At 46.3% G+C, this 9712-nt stretch overlaps 2 long non-coding RNA genes across 3 annotated transcripts; one reads left to right on the forward strand and one right to left on the reverse strand.

The window, feature by feature from the left end:
- Positions 1-665: 665 nt before the first annotated feature.
- On the reverse strand, positions 666-6062 carry LOC311580657. Of its 2 annotated transcripts, XR_014773543.1 has the most exons (4): positions 5932-6062; positions 3287-3641; positions 1119-1389; positions 666-749 (listed from the first exon to the last, which is right to left on the reverse strand). It is a non-coding gene; the product is annotated as an uncharacterized lncRNA (long non-coding RNA). The 2 variants fall into 2 exon arrangements; XR_014773544.1 differs by having other exon boundaries at positions 695-1389.
- Positions 6063-6131: 69 nt separating this feature from the next.
- LOC311580658 lies at positions 6132-8933 on the forward strand. The gene is made up of 3 exons (XR_014773545.1): positions 6132-6167; positions 6199-6349; positions 8520-8933. It is a non-coding gene; the product is annotated as an uncharacterized lncRNA (long non-coding RNA).
- Positions 8934-9712: the final 779 nt, after the last annotated feature.

A 9712-nucleotide genomic window follows, 5' to 3' on the forward strand; every position in this document is an offset into this window, starting at 1 on the left:
TTTTTTTTTAAAGAGAATTCAGTGAAGTAAGTTAGTGTTAGCAGGTGCACATGTTAGGTGGAAAAGCAAGGCGCAGTGACCCCAGTGGGTGAACACGGTTTGAAACTGTACGAATTAGGGTTCTTCACTGCGTGCAACAGTCACTATCGTGTGCTTCCTGTTAACATCTGCTCAGTGCGCCCTCCAATCCCTAGGAAAGGGGCAAGCCTGGCTGAGAGAATGGCAGAGTTCCAGATACTATCCCCACAGACTCTCAAGGTCTCTGCTTGTTCCGTACTCTGCTACTCGGGTCTCTGCACCGGGGACCAGACAGGCTGAGGTCAAAGGCCGGGAGCCTCTCAGCCCCTTTTGGTCTTATTGAGTGGGGAGATGGGGGAGGGGCGGGTTGGTGGCGGATGGATTCTGCTCTAGCGTGTTGATGACATTTCCCCACAAGACAGGTGCTGGTTTCTAATGAAGTGTCTTTTCAAATCTTTTCCCCCTTACTTTCTTGAGTTGATAACTCATTGCATTTCTTATTCTTTCTGGGAAGTTTTTTTCCCCCTTTCATCTGCATTGGAGGAATTTCTGGAAAAAACAATGAATAGCTTAAGAGACGAGATCCAGTTAATTACCAAACCATACAGCTGATATTAAGCATATTTATTTCTCAGATTAAAATGTTCGTTGGGAGTGCTGCTGTGTTTTGTAGGGTTATCTGGAAATGCCTGGTGCGGGTACAGCCATGAATGCCTTCATCTTCGTTTTTACTGAGTAATTGGAAATAAAAGAATCTTACTTGGTGCGTTTTGATTTTTCAAAGAATGACAGTATTCTAAAGCCACAGCCCCAAAGAACTAAGGAGCGGCCTCTCAATTGGAGCTCGTTATTTGAATCTGCACTTTTAATAGAAACATTTAACCCGGAATTCATTGATCTAGAATTTCAGCCTGCTTGCTTTAAACTGCACAATTGGTTTTTCCTACCACATCTGTTGAAATGTATTGAACGTTCACTACAACCTGTCATTAGGGAGATGTAGACAGAGCCAGCCTTGAAGCATTTGCTTCTAAGTGGGTTGGCCTGTTACAGGGTCTGTGCTCAGCTGCTGAACTCCAGGGAGGAGCAGGGCTGCCTACCCTGAGCCTGCAGAGCCAGGGGACCACCTTGCTGTTGTGTTTCTGGTTTGCTACACTGGTCAAGCTGCTTCAAGGGCTTTTTCCTCATGCGCGGGTCTTAGGAGTTCCTGGCGTCTGCTCCCAGAAGCCACGGTTCCTTTCCATTCCGTGCGTAGACTCAGCGTTAGTCATCTTCATGGTCGTTACCATCTTTGACATCATCTACACTTCACAGTTTGTCATGTGTCATACTTAAACTTGCACTCAAGCTTTCAGAAGCAAAGAATACTGCCTAAAAGCAAGTCCAGGAAAAAAAGAGAGACATGTGGACTTAGAAATGGAATCATGTGAAAACCCACAAGGCTGCTGTCCGCAGAGCGACTCTTGGCTCAGAGCACCGTGTTTGGACCCAGAAGGCCACCCACTCAGCATTTTAGAACACACTCATTTTATGAATGTACTTGCCCCAACAAGCTAAGGTGGGGTGGCAGGGCACTTGAATATGTTGATAGGCTTTTCCTCTGTGGAAGATGAATCAGACAGTGACATAAGGCAGACAACACTCAGCTGTCATTCTCGCCATTGGCTGTATCTGCATTGGCCTGGGGCAGCCTGTTGGACCCTCTACCTGGAGTAAACTTCCTGACTCTGTCCTCCATGAGCTTGGCTCTGCTGTGCTCTTTTCTGCCTGGTGATGTGACCCCCTCCCCATAGCACCTCAACAGAATCTATTTCCATCTGCCAATCAAATGCACTTTCTGTTCTCACTGATAGACTCTTGACAGGGGTTGGGGGAAGATGTGAACCATGGTCTCTCATTGGTAGACAATAAACACATTTGCAATTATATAATTATCACAAGACACACTAAAAAAATAAGACCCTATAACCAGCACATGAAGTCCACAATATCATGGGTATTATTGCTTAGAATGACTTTTTAAAAATCATGTATTGAGGTTTTAAGATGTTGTTTTGGAGGAAATCACGAAGTGTGCCGGGGCAGGTAGGGGGAATGCAAATCTGATGGATGAAGATCTTGGGGTACCGCCACAACTACATCAGAAAGAGAACTCTAGATTTAGCTTAGGGATGTTCTCTGGGCCACTGTCAGGGTCAGGGATGTTAGAGGAGAGAGAGAGAGAGAGAGAGAGAGAGAGAGAGAGAGAGAGAGAGAGAGAGAGACTGGAGGCAGCCAAAACTGGGGGGCGCTTCTCTCATGGCTTGGGGAGAGTCCAAGGTTCAGAGCTGAGCTGGTTTGAACTTCTATGAGACCCCCCCGGATGACTCTTCGTACATCCCTTTGTATGGTGCTGAGAATCTGCCTCAGGACCTAATGTATGGTGAATCTCTGCTGTCATCTCCACTGTTAACTGGAATCACCTAGGAGACTTGCCTATGGGCGTACACCTGGAGGGATTTTTTTTTTAATTAGGTTAATTGAAGTGAGAAGACTCAGTGTGGGTGGTACCTTCTGGTGGCAACTTAGACCAAAGGAGGTCCGAGGGAAAATCTTTTAGCTTCTGCCTGGTTGCCTTCCCATCTCTCATTTACCCTTCTTGTGACTTCATCAACTCAGTTGCTGTTGCTGCCACTACCTCTGAATCCTTCCGCTGGTAATGATTCAGCTTTTCTGGGCTCCCAACCTGAACTCCAGGAATCCTCCATTATCTCTCCCACACCAGATCAGGAGTGCTGAGGCCTCCAGCCTTGTGGACGCAGCACGTACCAGCGTCTCAGCCTCTACGGTAATAAAGAGCCATCCTGGACTACCCAGAATGCACCAGCCAAGCCGATTTAACAGATGCTAGTCATTCTGTTGGTTCTTTTCCTCTAGAGAATTAATATAAGAATAACAACCATGATTAATATGCTGGGCTAGATGCAACTACACCTTTATTGCTACTGTCTTGCTCCTTGACCTGAAGGGCATAGCACAACCAAGGGGACAGGGCAGAGAGCGGTGCTCTGAGAACCCTCCGTGGGCACCTTACGTTCCTCTCCTCCCTCCTTCCTCACCCTCTTCTCTTCCTTTGTCATAATGTGTTTCCCCGACCACTCCCATCCCCAGCTCAGGCCTTTGTGGCTTTGCTGGCCGAACAGCTAAGAGTGGTAATTGTGACGAGGTGGGGGTGGGGGAGCTTAGAGATGCCCTTGCTTCCAACAAAGTGATGGGTGTGGAGTGTTACCCCTGTGGTGGCTTGAAGGAGAAACGTCCCATTCGGTCAGATATTTGAGCACTTGGTCCTCAGTTGGCCATGCTGTTTGGGGGGGGGGGGCGGGTCTTGTAGAACCTTTAGTAGGTGGAGCGTTGCTGGCGGAGGTAGTTACTGGGGCTGGGGGGGTGGGTGCTTGAGAACTCACGGTCTGGCCCCACTTCTGGTCAGTTCTGTTTGTTTTTGTTTGAGGTTGAAAATGCGACCTGTCAGTTTCCTGCTATGCACGCCTGCGGTCACGCCTCCCTGCCAAGATGGAATCTCCCTCTGGAAACTTCAGACGGAATAAACTCTTCCTCCTATGAATTTCCTTGATGATGATGATGTGCTATTTGGGACAGAAGTAACAACTTTGGAGATTCTTATACTGTATATTAAAAGTATATAGTATTGTGTCCATTTCTTTGAGTTCGTTCTTACACAAACAACTCTTTTTTTTTTCTTTTAAGAGAAAAGCCTGTGAGATTTTATTTTGCTCTTTTACATCAAGCTAATTATAGGTTTTAAAAGATGAGTGGGGTTTACAATCTGGTAAGAGCCGTGCAGCATTTTGTTCAATATGCTCCTATTCGCTGCCTTGAAAAAGTAGCCCCAAAGACTACAATGCCATGAAGGTGAGCATTTGCCTTCGAACTAAAAGAATTCCACAAGAAAGATACAACTATGGTAAAATAATATATTTTAGACATATATAAGAGTGAAAGATGGAAAGTGGAGAATTCCTTCAGCCGCCAGAGTTTATCCCCAGAGCAAACACTAAGTAGTTTCTGTCCTAAATTCTTCCAGTATTTACTGTCATGAGTTGCTGTGATATGTTTGTGCCTCTATTTCTTGATTTATGAGCCTTAAACGGAGACTTTTAATGTCCCTTTACCAAGAAGGAAGGCTCAGAGGACAATGGGAGCAAACAGGAAGAAAGTACAGGGATGTGTGTGTGTATGAGAAGGTCAAGGCAGAGCCTATTAAATTTGTTCTTTAGCTTAAATGAGAAATAAAAAGAGCTGGGTGGTGGTGACGCACACCTTTAGTCCTAGCACTTGGGAGGCAGAGGCAGGTGGAACTCTGTGAGTTCGAGGCCAGCCTGGTCTACAAAGCGAGTCCAGGACAGCCAAGGCTATGCAGAGAAACCCTGTCTTGAAAAACCGAAGAAGAAGAAGAAGAAGAAGAAGAAGAAGAAGAAGAAGAAGAAGAAGAAGGAGAAGGAGAAGGAGAAGGAGAAGAAGAAATAAAAAGAAAGTACACTCTAGATCATGAGTACCACAGCTTGTTACTCTGCCTGATTCTTCTAGAGACTGACTTTGTCATCTGAGATGACTCCCACAGTGTTTCCTCCCTCCCTCCCTCCCTCCCTCCCTCCCCTCTTCGCTCCCTCTCTGAGTTTCAGTACATGCCTGTCATCTTCATAGCACCATGTTTCACTAAAGGCTGTGTTCCACTCGTGGTTCAAACACAGATCTCCATCCTGTCCTCACTTTGAATGTGAAAACCTGCCAACGGCCTTTGTAAAAACAAAAACAAAAGCAAAAAAAACAACGCTGTTATGTAAGTACCAGCCACTGTAACCAGCTATGACTTGAAGCACATAGTGGAAAGCAATCATTTAAAAAACAAAGATGGCTCAGTGGTTAAGAGCACCGCCCGCTCTTCTAAAGGTCCTGAGTTCAATTCCCAGCAACCACATGGTGGCTCACAACCATCAATAATGTAACCTGGTGCCCTCTTCTGGCCTGCAGGTAAACAAGCAGACAACACTGTAGTACATAATAATAAAATAAATCTTAAAAACAAACAACAAAACAACAACAGCAACAATCTGGAACGACCTTTCAGGGCTGGGTGTGGCTCAGAGTTAGAACATGTGCCTGTGTGCATGAAGCCCCAAGTTAAATTCCTATCACCGCAAAACACCCAGGCAAAAGAAACAAGAAAAGAAAAACTCCATCAAGGATAAAAACAAATCAGAACAGCAACCCTCTCTGCAGCGGAAGGAGACTTTCCCCCAATCCTCAACCCAGTGAATTTTCCCTTAAACTTCCCTTTGCTCCCACAAGCGTGTGCTCAACTGCACCGTATATGCGTTGCTTTAGTTCACTGAGTTTTGCTTACTTAGTTCTTTCAACTAAGATATGGAAGCAGCCTTTTGGTTTTTAACTTGGACTATGTTTTACTCTAATACTTGACTCACTATTTAGAAAGGTACAACATTCTTGGTAGAAAATTAGCTTCCATTAGATTATTGAGTCAGCCCCTCCTCTGTTTGGGTAGAACTGCATAGTTTTACTAGAATTACTATCTGATAGCTGTCTGACTTCCTGAATATATTTTTAATGTCTGGACTTTTCTTGCTGTGTTTTAATTCTTTTTTTCTTTTCCTCACTTCCTCTCTGCTCCCTCCCTTCTTTTTTCCTAAGATCCACCTATCTATCTATTTATCTATCTATCCCTTTTTATGTTTTTGACAAGGTCCAACTATATACCCCTGGGCTGTCCTGGAGCTCTACCCTGCCTGCCTCTACATCCCAAGTGCTACGATGAAAGGCAAGAGCCACCACCGCCGTTTTGGTCATACACTTAACTGTCAATGTCTCTCTCTCTCTCTCTCTCTTTTTCAGACTGACCATTTCTCGCAGCACCCAGTAGCTGGCACGTGTTTATTCTTTAGACGTCTGAGCTTCCTTGAAGTGGGAGCCTGTGCGATGTAATAGGGACATTGACAAGAGAAGTCTGGTAGGTGTGGAGCGCCACAGATAGCAGCGCCCCCTGCTGCTTCCCTGGCGCAGTGCGCCCCTTATGCGCATGTGCAGTGCGCCTTTGAGCAAGCCCCTTATGCGCATGCCTGAAGGCATAGCGTGAGGTGGCGTGATTCGAACAAGGCATAGCGTGAGGTGGCGTGATCCGAACGCACCAACCAAGAGCAACAACGTGGCAGTCTCTGATAGGACCAGGCACACTATAAAGGTTCTGTGGGCGCTTTTCCCGGGGTCACTCCGGTAGTCCAGGATCCTGAATAAACTGCGGCAAGAGCGGCATCGACAGGTAGGGCTCCTGGGAGGCCCCATTTGCCAGCATCAGGAGGTCTTCAGTCAGTGTCACCCATGTGCCTCCTCTGCAGTCAAGGCAGCGCACTGCTGAGCTGACTGTCCCTGCTGTCACTTGCTGCAGAACAGCTCTTTGTGGCAGAACTCTCTCACATACAACCTGCCCTAACTATCTTGCCCCGCCATTTCTTCCCTCTTTTCTCCTCAGCCAAGTTCTCTGGCAAGAATTTCCTCCAGTTTCTGGCCTGCGATTGAGGGCAGCACCTTTCCTGGTGGTAAGGGAAGGGCGTTGCACATTGTGGGTGTACTAACGCGGAGACCCATCTTAAGGAGCCCCGGGCTGGGAGTTCTTCCTCTAGGGTTAGTTCCGGTTAGTTCCACCATTAAACACCCTGGGAAACGCCTCCCCCCAGAGGGCGTCAGGGATACCTACAGACTGAGTTTTAAGGTAGCTGGTACGTGTTGGTGTCTAGATGCCTAATTAGCAGGAGGAAGATGCTACTGCTGCACATTATTTAGCTAATTAGATCTGCTATGAAATCATTCACTTGATGACCACTCTAATGAAGCCAATAAAGACCTCTCCGGAAGCAGTCTATTCTCCGTACCTTAAGCGCCGCACCTCGCTCAGCAACGCGCTCTCCAGCGCTAACAGACTCATTATCTTCCAAATTCTGATGTCTGTGTTCATGCTCTGTTGGTTTCATTGGATACAAAATAAAATCGCTACCTATTAAAATTGCATTAAAGCACTAACTTAAACCGACAAAAGCTGAGGAACTCGGAGCCTGAGCTGGGATTGGGCCTCCTGTGTGTGGGAACTGCCTGCGGGTTGCACACTCCACGGATTGGGGCCCAGCTGGACCTTAACTGCCTGAACTTGATTCCTTTCCCTCAGCTGAAGAACGGAAGCGGTGAGAAGAGAGAGTTTTAGCTATTGTTTCACCGGATACTGATTTCCAGAATGCAAACGTGGGAAGAGAGGTCATTTTTTTTTTTATAAGTCTAATGCCGCATTTCCCCAAAAGACCACCGACAGACAGTTTAAGGCTGCTTATAAAAGGGCAGTTGAGGTGCCGACCTTCTAGTAGCCCGCTGAATCCTGTCACCAGGATGTAAAAAGCACAAAACAAACAAGTATGCAAGACCATGTTGGTGCTTATATTTTTAAAAGGGGGCAGCAATTTAAATGCTCAAAAGCAGTGTGCGAGCGTTTCTACCTCAGGAAAGTGAGGCAAGGTGAGCGTTTCGGGGAGGATGGTTAGGAAGGACTCAGCTGGCAGCTACAGAGGGAGAAAGATGCTGACTGAGAGCTGAACGCCGCCCCAAGGCCCCAGCTAGATTAATCTGTGATCTTGGGTCAGTCACTGTGGGTATTAATTAATTTTGTCTGTGAGTCTACCTGTGGCACCATATTACAATATGCTCCTCTCACAGACTGACTTACGTGTGTGTGTGTCTATACAAACTGTTTAGGTTTTTAAAAAAAAAAAAAATGCCTCTCAGCCAGGCGCAAATGGTGAACTCTTGTACTCCTAGCACTTGGGAGGTGACGGCACAAGGTTAGGAGCTCAAGGCTATGTTCCGGCTACCTATTAAGTTCAAAGCCAGCCTGTGATACCTGAGACTTTGCTTTAAAAAAAAAAAAAATCAAAACAAAAACCAACCAAGAAACTGTCCTCCAAAACACCTGACTTCCATCCCCCCAATAAACACCACCACTCAGCTCTAGCAGTGTGTTTTATAATAACAAGAACAATAATAATAATAATAATAATGCTCAAGGGGGCCAGGGAGATGGTTCAGTTGGTTCAGTAGGCCTCCTAACCTGAGTTCAGATCTCAAGCGTTAACATAAAGAAATCACGCGAGTGACACGCGCCTGTAGTCTCAGCACTAGGGAGGCAAAGTCAAGAGGGTCTTGGAGTTTGCTGATCTCAGTCTAACCTAATCAGCAAGTTTCAGGCTCACTGAGAGAACTTGTCTCAAAATCAGGGAAAAAGTCAAAAGCAATAGAGACAGACAGTGTTGACCTCTGCTTCCCCCCCCCCACAAACATATGCACGTGTGCATGCACCCCTCACCCATGAACACATATGCACACACACTTAACCCTCAGATACATAACGTATAAAATGAATAAAAAGTTTCATGTTGGTATCTCCTCAGATCGTCAAGCTAGAAACCGGACTTTTTAATGTGGAATGTCCCGATTTGAACTGTAGATGGTCGTCGTAAGCGAAGCTGCAGTGACATACGTGCATTGGCACGTAAGAGGACGGAAATTTAAGTTGGTGGGGCAGTTGTGCTGCGTGTGGACACTCGGTGGCCAAGGCTGTTCCCAGAGGGCGCTACTACTGTCTTCTACTGACTGGACGGGCTTAAGTAAACTTGAAGGAGCCCGAGGGCTGAAGGGGCAATCTGAAGCTGGGACTGCAGCCCGGCCTGGCGCAGCATCTGGGAAGTGTGTCTCTGTGGCCACCACACTAGTGAATCCCTTTGCTGGTTGTTGCCCAGACCTTGGGCTGATGATGCCTAGACCTTCTTTGCTTTCTTGGTCTTGAATTTGGGGGTCACTCCGCTTACCAGCTGTTAGAGAATCTTGTAACGTTTTTGCTCAGACTTTCAGACACAGCCTTTCTTTACTGTGTAAGTGTCTGGAGTAGGGTGCTCATCAGAGGCCTTAGTCTTTCTATTTCTCGTTTCTTTTATTGCCTCTTCCCTCTCCGTAACCCCTTTTCCCTCTGTCATATCCTCCCTTCCGCCCCTCCTCCTTCCTCCTCCCTTTATTCCTTTTTATCTTGTAAACCATGCTACATACGGGAGAACTACACAGAAAACACACCCAGTAATCGGCCCCGATTAACAGTCACATACAGCCACCTACTAAGTCTGCAAAGGAAGCCACTATCCAAACTTTAAAAAATTATTTGTTTTTATGTTTGAGATTTTTAATATAATTACATCACTTCCCCTTCTCTTTCCTGCCTCCAAGCTCTTCTGTAGCACCCCCTCCTACGATCTGATTTTTGTGGCAAGCACATTCTGCATTTCAGAAAGGAATTTATGTTTGTATATGAGTGTTTGGCCTGTGTGTGTGTATGCGCAACATGTGCATGCCTGGTGCCCACCGGGATCAGAAGGGGGGATCAGATGTCCCCGAAACTGGAGTTATAGGTTGTTGTACACCAGCACATGGGTGCTGGGACCCCAATCTGGGTTCTCCGTAAGAACAGCTTTTAACTGCTCAGCTGTCTCTCCGGTCCCCAACACATAACTAGTTATGTTCTTTGACATGTACACATAAGTGGGAAATTATGTTTTAAAAGCAAGATGTTCTCTTAGCTCTTCTTGGCCTTTGT

Source organism: Acomys minous (genome assembly GCF_964271855.1).
Source record: "Acomys minous genome assembly, chromosome: 13".
In the NCBI taxonomy this organism is placed as follows: domain Eukaryota; kingdom Metazoa; phylum Chordata; class Mammalia; order Rodentia; family Muridae; genus Acomys; species Acomys minous.